Raw genomic sequence first — 12,777 nt, 5'->3', positions numbered from 1 at the left:
TTCCTTTACCGCCGCCTGGTTAGCTCAATTGGGAGAGCGCCGGACTGCTGTGCGGGAGGTCGGGAGTTCAATACCGGCCGGACCAACACTCAGGGTCTTAAAACTATCTGAGAAGAATATGCTTCCTTTCTCTAACATCAAGAAATGGTTAGATATTCTAGTCTTCTCGGATAGGGACGAATAAATGAAGGTCCCGTCTCCTGCAGATTTGGGGTAGGAGACGTTAATTTCCCACGCACGAGATTACTGTGTGATGGATGTCCTCCCTGGGGTGGGTTGGGTGGGTAATTACAGGGCCGCTCTGAAAACCACTTCTGTGAGAACGCACCCTGTCTAAAGATTATTATCTATCTATCTTCACATCCGTTACATTTTGAGATGTTTCCTTTTAGCTTCATTTAAAAGAAAGGATTAGAAGATTCAGGAATGATGGGTTTCAGCGGTAAAGGAAAACCTTGGGGCACGGATGGTTGGAGTGGACGCATACCGCTAAACGAATGCTGCTGCGTAGAAGACATCGCCGGCGACAGCCTTTGGCTAAACATAGATGTCGTAAATAATAATAATAATAATCAACTTTATTTAAAGAGTGTAAAACACATAACAGTATAAAACTGACAAACCAGTGACCCTCTTAAAATATATTGCAAATAATTATCGAAAAAGATTAAAAACTAATTATTTATGGAAAAAGATCAAGAGCTAAAAATCTAAAATTACAAAGTTTATAAAAACTATAAGATAAAATATTCTAATCGTTTATAACTATTCTTAAAAAAATCTAACATGGCCTTCTTAAAACATTTGATAGTAGGTTTCATTCTTATGTCCAGTGGTAAGATATTCCAGAGGCGTGAGGTCGATACTGTGAAAGACCTACCTCCCTCTGACTCCCGTTTGAATCGGGGACAGACGAGGTTTAGTTGTCCATGTCTGCTTGATCTTTCATTTATGTCTGCATTTCTTACGAGCATTTGGGACATATAAGGTGGACAGTCCCCAGACAATCGTTTGTACACCATTAGTGACCTATCATGACTTTTGCCTCATGAAAGAATGGAACCCAATCCAATTTCCTAAACAGTTGTACGCTATTCGCTTTAGTGTCAGCTCCGAGGATTACACGTGCCGCGCGTTTCTGAAGTTTAAAGACTTTCTGCAAATTCTCAGCAGAACAAGATGTCCATATGGTTGATGCATAAAGCATTGTCTGCTTGATCATAGCATTATAATAAAGTTTCCTTTGATCAATGGGCAAAAAGCGTCTTATTTTTCGCAGCACGGCAATTCTCTGCGATAACTTCGTGCATAGATTTTCAACATGTTGGTCGAAAGTAAGCTGGCTGTCAATCGTGACAGCTAATAGTTTATGCGAGTTTACTTGTTCAAGTTCAGTAGAATTAACGTTCAACTGCAGGGTGGACTGTTCCATTTTCTTGGCTAACCTTTTGAATGACTGTGGTAACGGCCCTGGGTATCCAAAAGGATGATTTTGGCCAGCCCCCCCCCCCCTCCCATTGGTGTGGCCACGTGAGACACGTTGCTGGTGAGGGCAAACGTCTGATGCTGTGGCTGTAGATCTGATATTTTTATTCAAAATTCAAGTTATTAACTCAAGTTTAACTCAAAAAAAAATTTCGCGATCAATTTTTAGACAATGGCGTCACTAGCGTATTTTACCACATGCCAAGTCTTCACAAGGCCTGCGTTTTCGATCTTTCTTTGTTCTTCGGATGAGGAAAAAGGAGTGGGATATCGGGGTGGTTAACTATCCAACCGGAAACAAACTGATTTGAATTTACCCAATATCCATGCACTTTTCACTTGGCTAAGACAAAATTCACCATCACAAATTCCGTGTAACTAACATAAAAGTAGATTCTTCAGCGTTTTCTTAATTCCTCACAGGTGTTCGACCATGTTTATGGGGTTCTATTGTTCCTCAGGCCGGATCCTCGAGTAACTTCGGAGTATATGCACTGAGCTCGTACACCACTCAGAAAATCTTCGGAGTTGTTTTAAGTTAAAAACAGGCCTTGAAAAATTCAGGGATCTTCGGGTAACTTCGAAAACCTTCAGATAATCTTTGGTTAATCTTCGAGTATATTCGGAACTCGTACGCTCTTCGGAAAGGTAAGCTGGAAAACCCATGTGCAAGGTCTGTTAAGGAGGAATGAGGGAGGCCTGTCTCTGACAGAAGAGCCTATCGCTTTCGGTAAGCAGTGCTTTCCCGGAATTGAAATTGTGTAAATGGCAGACTGACTATGGCATTGCTATATTTTCTTTGTACCCTTTTAATGAATAATCGCGATCTCGATTAAAGGGACGCTGACCATGTTAACCTATGATTTGATGAATGATTTGCTGTTCATTATTTAGTTTCACGGCCGTTGAAAAATAGATAAGTCAATAATTAAAAATAAACAATGTAGCTGTCTTTCCGCGGTTAGCACGCTTCAGTCGAGGCAACTTCTCGAGCTTTTCTCTACTTTTTCGCCAGAGTCTAACATTACTCTCGTGAATACCAAACTCACGCTCGGCAGCACGATTGCCATGTTCCTCTGCAAACTGGATAATTCTCAACTTGTCGGACACACTGCAACTTTGACGTTTAACAGTGGTAAGTCTTGTAGCCATGATCACGATTGTGATTACCCTGTGAGCAGAACCTTTTCTTCTTCTTTTCTTCTTTTCTTCTTTTTAACCCTCCAAGGTTCGAGGACGGGTTAAAAAGGCTCTGCTCGCAGGGTAGATTGTCACAATCTCACATGTTGTTTTCTTCGATCAGCTGTTTCTTAAAAAGTCACTTTGATTTATTAGTGGATCGAAATTGAAAATGTTTCATAGACCACTGTCATAAATGGCTGCCGGATTAATATTCTTTTGTTTAAATTTAAATTAGCCCTTCTAGCCTCGCTTGAGATAATGTATTCTTTTGAATTTTGCATTGGAGAACGAGGCCAGAAGGGCTAATTTAAATTTAAACAAAAGAATATTATCCGGCTGCCATTTATGAAAGTAATCTATTTGATAGATTATTTAACTGACAACCAATCACTGGTAGGATTTTGTTACTTTCTTTGTTATGTTTTTAACGTGTGCAAATTAAAACGTGCCTGACAAACAATGGAACCCGTGTATAATACGCACCGCAATTTTGATGGCTATTTTTATGGAAAAAAAAGTGCGTATTATACATGGGTAAAGACGGTAGCTTTGCCGGGCTCTACTTGTAATTTTCTAGACAGCTGTTATCGCAGTTTCGCGGACGGACTCTGATTTAAAGATCCTGGTGAGGTTTCCCTTTACAATGTCGAAGCAGTTGACTTTTATGCACACCTCTAAAAAAGTGCACACAATGATGTGATCTCATAGTCTGAGATTGAGCCGTCTCTTCCCTTTACCCCAAGGGTGGCGCGGGAGAGAGTTTATCTGTCTCAGTTGTCCACACGCTCATTACTGAAAATGAAATGCGTTTTGTTCCTGTATTCTGAAAGCGACAGCGCTAAAGCTGAACAGCTTAAGGATTACTTACAAGGTAAGCTGCGAAAAGTGGCAGATCTACGAAATGTCACCGATATTCTGGCAGAGGAACAGGATTTTAAAAAAGAACTTTCTCGCAGCAGCTGTGTTGTGTTGACAGGATCTCGTCATGCATCGTTTCTTATTCAAAACAAACGCCAAGAAATCGAAGATGATTTGACCCCTTTCGACGTTAAAGTGATACATGGCGAGTTCACAGGAAACGAAGAACTTGTGGACAGATTGGTGATAGTTTTTTTTTACGGAGAGAACCAAGAATGATTGGATTCCAACTGGTCTGGATGAAAGAAGAATATTTAATCTGCAAGGTGAAGAAATTCAGAGAGGAAATCCTTTCTTGGACCATCTTGAGGATTGCGTGACTGGACTAAAACTCGCGTGTAATTTTGAGACAGAGACATGAGATACAGTATCATAAAATCTCAACGAATTCAAGGAGAGCCGAATTGGCAAAGACTGAAGTAGACTTTCAAAATGGGCGAAGGTTTTAGTATTCAACTGCCATAAGGGTTACTGAAGAATCTGAATGCCCGCTGTACCTGTTTTTATACGTTTAGAAAGGACTTTGCGCCAAAACCTTCTATTTTCTGTTTTTTGACCTAGTAGGGCTACAAAGTGGACGAATGAGATTCCATGGTACTTGCGAAATAATTACATTGTTATTTCTCTAGAAAGTAAACTTGAAGAGGAAGTAAAGTTCTCGTGCGCAGATCATATATTATTTTCTTTCCTTTCTTTGCAAACCCAATAAAGTGCACCATTGAAGCCAATCTGTACGGCTTTAGATTAGAAAATAGAAAACATATGCAAGGATTTCTTCATCGCAGTTATCCACACCGCAAATAACGTAATATATTTGATGCCACAGTATTTGTGTGTCCCGCCTTGAGAGCGACAATCACTCGGTGGCGCGAGATCTGGGTACAAGATGCGCGCAACCCGCGCAGTTACGGTCGTACTGGAAGAAGAAAGACCCTGGAAGCGAGGTTTACCATTTCACTTTCATGGTCTCTTATGCTCAATCTTATGCGCTACTACTGTGTTCTGTAAGCTCGTTATAGAAAGGAAGCCTTATGGATGCTAAACCAGTTTTTCCTTTTATTTGTATGATGAGGAACTGGATCTGGTAGCTCTGAACAGAGATTAATCAGGACACCCACGATAAATGCCTACAAAAAAAAACACATAAAATGCCAATATCTTTGACTTTTTTTTTTATGACACAATCAGACAAACATTAACTCCTCAAGACCATGAATAGGAAATTCAAAGAATGTGAGACTTACGTTCATTGCTCAATTTATTCTACCCCCCTCTGTTCAGAAGCTGTGTATGTAAGGACGTAAATATTTTTTTTAAAATTGAGGTCTCCTTGAAACATCCTTTAATACAATTTATTCATTTAATCACACAGTCAAGCCAGTGGTGTAACGTACCATCGCACTGTTCAAATTTAAACTATCGATTAGGAAAAAGGTATCATCACAAACAAGTACAATCAATTATCATGGTCCTTAAGCTCAGTACAAAAAGTCATCTCCAAGCAATATTTTCTTTATGCGATATTCCAGGTGGCTCAATGTTGGAGTTCCATCGGGAGGAACTTTTCCATCTTCTAGATGAAAACTTCTCTTTTCATCAAAACCTTTCGGTATCCAGTCATTCTCGGTTCTTTCCATGAAGTTAACGATGAGGAGTCTGTTCTTGACTAGTTCCTTATTCTCTGTGAACTCTTCATGCATAATTTTCTCGTCAAATGTGATGTAATCGGCGTATTTTTCTTGCTGCTTATTTTGGATGAGGGACAAAGCTTGGCGTGTCCCAACCAACACAACACATTCACTGTCGCTCAGTACTTCCTTGAAATCTTGTTCCCTCACCAAAATGTTCTTGATACTTCTCACTTCTGAAATCCTTCCAAGCTTACATTGAAAATAACTCATAAGACGCCATGCCTTCTTGCTATCGCTTTCAGTAAACAAAAACAATGAGCATTTCATTCTGGACATGTACTTGAGTTTGGAGATAGAAACGAAATAGCTAACTCCACTTTCCTTCAGATGCTCTAATTACTCGCCGACAAGAACAGTCGTCGAGGCAGTGAAAAATCCTTTGCTGTTACTCTGATATATACGATAGGCAAATACGTTAAATGCAAGTGAAATTAATTGTGAACTGTAGGTGAAAGAATTAACCATGTGAAGGGTTTACTGTGATCGGATTTTCCAAGCACCTCGAAATAGTTGAAGCACAATGGAGGGAGTGCCGGCCAAAACTCGGGCTCATGCCTCACTTTTGGAGTTTGGAATTTCTCACAAAAAATTAAATCACTCTGGCTTTGATATCGCACGTAGCGATCACGTTCTTACACGTCTTTCACAACTTTCCACCCGCGTTGATTTTAGATATTTTTAGAGTTGTTTACCATGTGACGTTTACCTTCATTAGCGGTGCTACGTAGACAATTCCAAGCTAATCAAAGGTATTGGATTTACATGTAACAGCAATCTTTGGTCTGTAGTTAAATTTTTCTCTGAAAGGGAAAGTTTATGCAATGGATTATTTGTGTGTTCAGTTAAGCTCTAAAATTTTACTTTACAAAGGCTCGTGGCAAAGTATAGGCCATTTCCGAATTACCTTTAATTTGGCCCTTTTTCAAAACGAGGCCTAATGCTCAACCATTCTTGTGAAAATGATTTTAATTTACATATGAATGAAAACATTTTATCAATATACAATATACAACATACGATGAGCACTAGGACTCGCTTTGAAAATGAGGCTATAATCTTAGCCCAAACTAGTGCCCAGTGGCCACTCAGTTTTCAACTGAAAAGTGGATAATTCCTGGGGATGACTCATCCTCGGAGACCCAGGGGCTCTTCATGCCCCAACTTGAAATCGACCCACAGCCCCTAGGTCTCCGAGGATGGGGATGACTTGGCTTTCTTGTAGTGTGCGTCCGACTGTTGAGGTACTGACTAACAAAAAGAGCCTGCTTGCAAAAACGTTCCATTTATTTACCCAAAAGATGGTTTATGTTTAGTACATATAACTTCAATGTGGCTAGTGTTAAAAGATCCAGGAATGAGTAAAGGAGAGCGAGCTGGAAAAGGCAACGTCCCCAGGAGATCAGCATGATCGTGAAATTGATCGATGTCGTGACTATCAGCAAGATTTCACGGGAGATGAATTTGACGAAGACTTCTGGTTTAAGGTAATGAATTTTAAATATATAGATATATATATATTAAATGCCGAGTTTTGTAATTTATTTTTCAGCTTTCTGTAAAGTATTTTGCGATATGTTAAATATTTTGTTGACCATTAGCTTGATCCCTTTATCAAGATTCATGAAATGCAGAATAAAGGGTTGTTATGGAACAGAGCTATGGATGAAGTTCGTGTTGAAGAATGGATTCGGAAGTACAAGGAAAGCGGTGAACTGGACTGTGAGGATCCAACACTTTTAATGTTGAAAAAGTGGCCCACATCCGAACGATACAAAGACGATCCCGGTAAACTTCGTGGACTTGAGCAACTGGTAAGTTGATATCGGTTTGCATGAATGAACCTACTTGTCTTTCTTTTAACAGGGCTCAAAGTTAACTTTTTGTAGCGCAGACCAAGTGGTGACTGAACTCATTTCTTCAGTAGCCATGAATAAAAGCTGATAGTTTCTAAAGAAACTGTTTGGGGTTGCGGCGGTGGGGGTAACGAAATAATTTGGATATATCAACAAAGTTGAAATGGTAAATTGGCCACCGTAACGATTATAAAAGCTGACGTTTCGAGCGTTAGCCATTCGTCGGAGCGAATAGAGGAATTGTGGGTAAGTGAGGCTAATTTGAGGCCTTTCTGGGCTTGTTCTTCAGTTTAAAATTCCAAAGAATGCATTATCTCAAGCAAGGCTATAGTGAGGCTAATTTGAATTTAAACAAAACAATATCAATCCAGCAGCCATTTATGAAAGTGGTGGTGTATGACATAAAAATTTACAAATACAATTTGAAGTTTACTCCTTACACCTTCTTTCCACGTTATTTCCACAGCCTTCAAGCAGCATTTTATGTGACCTTCTTGCTGTGTTTGTCACATTCTCTGCTGCATGCTTCCACAACAGTGGACCCCACCCAGTATGGGGGTGAAGCAGATTCACTCCGTGGGTTTTGTGAGATTTTCACCCTTATGTTGGTGGTCTTTTACATGTGTGAAGAAATTAATGAAATGAGAATGTAAGTATGCAATGCAAGTGAGTGTGAAATCAGACTAAGACACCATAATGTTTTATCAAATATCAGGACATTTTACTCCTCGCAAAAGTTCATATAGATTAGGAAGGAAGACTTCAGAGTAGTTTAGAGGTGGAGTTAATTAGAACACAAACAATTCTGAGCATAAGCCTTTCGTCCTTATGTCAAATTAAATGGAAGAATTGTAGGTGGTGTGTGGTTCGATTATAGAAAATTGGTGGGACCTTGGTGAGGGTGAAAAACACAGGGATTAATCAGTTGAATGAAAACCTTTATTTTGTCTGACTTCTTTTAGAGAGGGGGACTCGTACTTCACAGAGTGGATGACCCTGTTTGACTGGTTTGGCCTGCTGCTGATCCTGTGTATAATACCCTTACGGTACACACAAAGTAAAGCTCAGTGGCTGGTGGCATCTTAAGCTTTCTTGTTCAACTTCCTGAGGATCTTTAAGTTTTCGTGCCTGACAAGGTAAACTGAAAGGTTTCTTCAGAACATTTCCAGATTAGAATAAGGAATGTTAATGTTGGGAATCATTTTTGTGAATTTTACTCATGTAATTGGTTTTGATTTTAGTTTTTAGTGATAGATCCTCAAAGGTTAAATTTACAAAGAAGTGCAGCAGCATTACCAAATCTACCATTTTGGAAACATGATGATGGCTCTCAGAAGTTTTTTTCAAAAAGTTTCTCAGTGAACGAAAAAATTGTCTAGAGAAGAAAGTGCCATAATCATCATTAATTTATTATGTTATTCTTCATCAGCAGTTCAAGAAGAGGTAGAATGTAATGTTGAAACATTTTAAGCTCATGGAAAGCTTGGTGTAAACGGCCTCTTGGTTGCCATGGAGATGCATGACCTTGCCTCTATCCCCCCTTAAAAGTTCTTGGAAGACTATCGAAAATTATTGTTATTTGCGAAGGATTTTGATATTTCAGTGCCTCGTAAATCTGTTTCTTTGATCTAACAAAGCCATTGATCTTTTCTAGGACAACAGGATTATACACACATGCCCTGGCTAAGATCATTTTACATGACGTCACGAGATCCATGGCAGTTTTTATTGTGATCTTTCTTTCCTTCTGTGGTGCTTTGTCTTTATCACTCTGTTACTCCACTGAAACCAACAGTTTAGGTGTGTCCTATACTTTCTTTGTGAAATATGTTTATTTAACACTACTGTTGAGTCATTTGATTGTTTAACCTTCGTAGTGCGTTCTTTCGGTTGAATCAAATGTATATGGTAACACCGCAAAAGTGTTACTGCTAAAGGAAGCTTAACGAAATGTCTTAAATTCTAATTCAACCTCAGTCACGTTGAATCTAGCCCTAATAAACCGTTCACTTTTTTGTAGCTTTTACACGCCCGGCTGTCGAGCGCAGACTTCGGGTTGTGTGGCAGTACGGCTTATGTGTTGCAGTCTAGCCTAGCCTAAAGATATTTTTCTCTTAACATTAGTGACCTCGGAGATGTGTTATTGAGAGGCTTTCGTGCACTGTTTGAACAGCGACCAATAGCTGCCGACTACTCAAATCTCAAGTAAGTTGAAATTTCTCTAACAAGTCGAAAATGTTTCCTCTCCTTTGATTTGTTTGGATTTCATTGCCGTCGGAAGACTTTATTGCACCAAACGTAAAAGTGATTTTAACGACATGAGAACCCACCATTTATTTTTTTGTGGCAGCTGGCTCTCTATTTTGTTGATGATGACTTACATGGGGACTGTGATTGTGATTCTTTTCAACATTCTCATTGCGCAGATGAGTACAACCTACACATTGGCTAAGAAAGTCGCTCGTTTAGAATACGATGTAGATCGTATTTTACAGGTAACTCGCATGGAAAGGTTTCCTTTCCTGGTAAGTAAGCATAACACTGTTAGTGCACGCCAGCGTTCGTGGTTAACGCTAAATGGCAGCATGCGTTAGTGTTGCATGTAAGTGTGACCGTCAGGGAAAAACAAACTGGCAGGAAAAGTAGGAGCTCATGAATACTTGCATTCCTCTGCAACTGAGGAATGAGCCAAATGTTTGATTTAGTTTTATATTTTTCTTTTATATGCAGAATTTGCGTGTAAAGTATTACAAAGAGGGTGACTGGATCAGCGAAATGAAACTCGCGCAAGGTATGTGTGAAGTATTTGAATAGGACTGCCTCCCGGCCACTTGTATTTAAGTATGTAGCAACCTGAAATTAAAGCTCAAGGTTTTTTATTATAATCTTGTTTCTTATTTTCTAACCCTCTGGAGCTGAGGTAGGCCATCCACTCAGTTTGATACACAATTGAAAAAGGAAACATAATAATTTTGCATTCTTATGCCTTAACAGCTGGTAAGGTTCTTTATGTTCTTAGACTTGATCTTGGCTTTGTCTCTAGAGCTTCTTGAATTCAGTGAAGAACGCAATCCGTGAGAGTCGGTGGAAGAGAAACTCAATGCGATCCGGTAACAATTATTCCTTTATAAATTCCCTCTGTTTCCTGCCATCAGCCTGTCTCCTATAAACAACAGATAGGCTTTCGAAAAGACCTACTTACCTGCGCTCACCCTCATCTGTTTCAGCAGTTTCAATCGAACTCTTTTGTTGTAATTTTTGTTCAGAAATATGATGAGGAAGATGGTGAAACAGATGAGGCCTGGAAGCTGATGAAGGAACCTCTGTGTGCCCACGTGACTACGTTGGGAATATGTCTCCAGTCTCCATTTTCGCAAGGAAACCAAAAGAAGGGTCACTGAAAACTAAGTAAGAGGACGTAGAAGTGGCCAGTCAGATCTAATAGCAAACCGCAATATCAAATGCGTTTAAATCGATTGGTTGTAGTTAAAGGGTAATTATATAAGAAAAGCAGGCATCACTGAGCTTTCGTGAAACCGTTTGAAAAAGCTTCATTTTGTAACCGACACTCTTGGACAGGAAAGTGTGAGTAACATTATATGTTTGCGAAAAATGAAGGTCATCTTTGAATTAGTTAGTTTATAGAAAGTATTAGTTTTTGCCTTGTTCTGATTTATTTAACCAAAATACTTCTCCCAGAGAAATATTTACGAGATGTGAGGGTTAGTTACGAGATATTTAGTTTGCGAAGAGTTCTTTTATCCATTATTTTAACACGGATGCTTTTATTCAAGAGTGTAGTATACAGTTAACAGAAATAAAATCAACCGAGACGATACCAGGTTGAACTTCTATAGTAAAGACCTCTCTGGATTTCATTACTCGGGCTTTTTATTTATTTTAATCACTTTCATCAGAGTGTGGTGAGGATCGCACAACAGAGCGAGGCTCCAAATTAAGTGCGCTCAATATCCCACCCATCCCACCCCAGGGGAGGACATCCACCACACAGTAATCTCGTTTATGGGAAATTAACGAAGGCAACGTGGTCGAGTGGTCAGCGTGTCCGACTTGCGATCCGCCGCTCCCGGGTTCAAGTCCCACCCCGGCCACTATATCTGGATTTGTTTCACGGTAGCCCCGAGTTTCAAATCCCCGTTCATGCTTGTAATGTAGCCAACTGGTTTGCCTTCGGTCAGTTGGGATTCTTATTTATGTTAATTTCAATTTGAATTATTTGTTTCAGTTGTCTGGTTTCGATGTGTCCTTGTCATTCCTCTCCACGTCGCGAAGGTGTTCCCGGAATCGGTCACCTAGTCTTCTGCCTGTTTCGCCGAAGTAAATCTTTTTGCAATGAGTGCAAGTTATGCAATAGATTACATTGGCGGAGGTGCACGTGAAGTGATCGGTGATCTTAATAGATCGTTTAGGTCCCGATATTTTATCAGTGTCTTGAATGAAAGGACACGTTTTGCATCGTGCACGAGCGCATTTATAATTGCCTGGTTGGTCATTAGTCTGAAAAGAACTTCTGACCAAAAAATTGCCTACGTTTTTGTCGCGTTTGAATGAAATGAGCGGAGGCTGCGAAAAAATAGTACTTGTCTCTGGATCGTTTTGAAGTAATTTTAAGTTTTTAAGAATGATGGATTTAACTGAGTGGTTGTGAGGGTGAAACGTGAGAGTGAATGGAATGCGGTCGGAATCTTCCTTATGCGACGTTTGTATTGCTGAATGTCGACCAATAACTTGGGCGCGGTGGGGACCTAAACAATCCAACAAGTTGGGCCTGAACGGCCCAATAAGTTGGGCGCGGTCGGGACCTAAACGATCCATTTAGATCACCGATCACTTCACGTGCACCTCCGCCAATGTAATCTAAAAAAAGATATACATCGGCGAAACAGGCAGAAGACTAGGTGACCGATTCCGAGAACACCTTCGAGACGTGGAAAGGAATGACTAGGACACATCGAAACCAGTCGCTAGACATTTTAATTTACCTAATCATTCTAAGCAACATATGGCAATCTGCGGTCTTTCCTTACACTAGGTAGCACGGAAAGCCGTAAAACTCTTGAACAAAAGCTCATCTTTCAAACCGGCAGTCTAAATCCCACAGGGATCAACGAACGCTTTTCATTCCACTAATTTATTCGTGTTTTTCTCGTTGCCATGTTCCTACCAATAACGTAGCTCCATTTTCTGCCTTTAAAAGCACACGCAACCCACAATTCCTCTATTCGCTCCGACGAAGGGCTAACGCTCGAAACGTCAGCTTTTGTAATCGTTACGGCACAGGCGGCCCAAGCTCTCGTTGAGAACCACACAATTTGCATATCGATTTATAAGGATTTGTATGGGATTTTCAACAAGATAGCCATAGAGATAGTTAAAAGTGAAATATTAAATAAATTTGGCTTACCTTATTCTATACGAGTGTTCCTTGCTCCTGGTGTCGTTATTTTACCGATTTCACTTGATTTAAGCGGGTTTCTTTTAATCCTGGTTTTCTCTTCTTAAACCAGGATTTAAAATAAAACCGATTAAATGAAGTGAAATCGGTAAAATAACGACACCAGGAGCAAGCAAGACACGTATGGAATAAGGTAAGCCATTTTTATTTAATATTTTCACTTTTAACTATC

At 39.8% G+C, this 12,777-nt stretch overlaps 1 long non-coding RNA gene and 1 pseudogene across 1 annotated transcript; both read left to right on the top strand.

The window, feature by feature from the left end:
* Positions 1-3,327: 3,327 nt before the first annotated feature.
* On the top strand, positions 3,328-4,259 carry LOC148715805 (uncharacterized; annotated as a pseudogene).
* Positions 4,260-8,099: 3,840 nt separating this feature from the next.
* LOC111339406 (uncharacterized) lies at positions 8,100-10,551 on the top strand. Its single transcript, XR_015995843.1, has 6 exons — positions 8,100-8,265; positions 9,254-9,334; positions 9,480-9,654; positions 9,860-9,920; positions 10,173-10,239; positions 10,396-10,551. It is a non-coding gene; the product is annotated as an uncharacterized LOC111339406 (long non-coding RNA).
* The last annotated feature ends 2,226 nt before the right edge of the window (positions 10,552-12,777 follow it).

Source organism: Stylophora pistillata, unplaced genomic scaffold (genome assembly GCF_964205215.1).
Source record: "Stylophora pistillata unplaced genomic scaffold, jaStyPist1.2 SCAFFOLD_4717, whole genome shotgun sequence".
Lineage (NCBI taxonomy): Eukaryota > Metazoa > Cnidaria > Anthozoa > Scleractinia > Pocilloporidae > Stylophora > Stylophora pistillata.
Note: the sequence above shows the minus strand (reverse complement) of the source record. Positions and strands in the feature narration are given on the sequence as shown.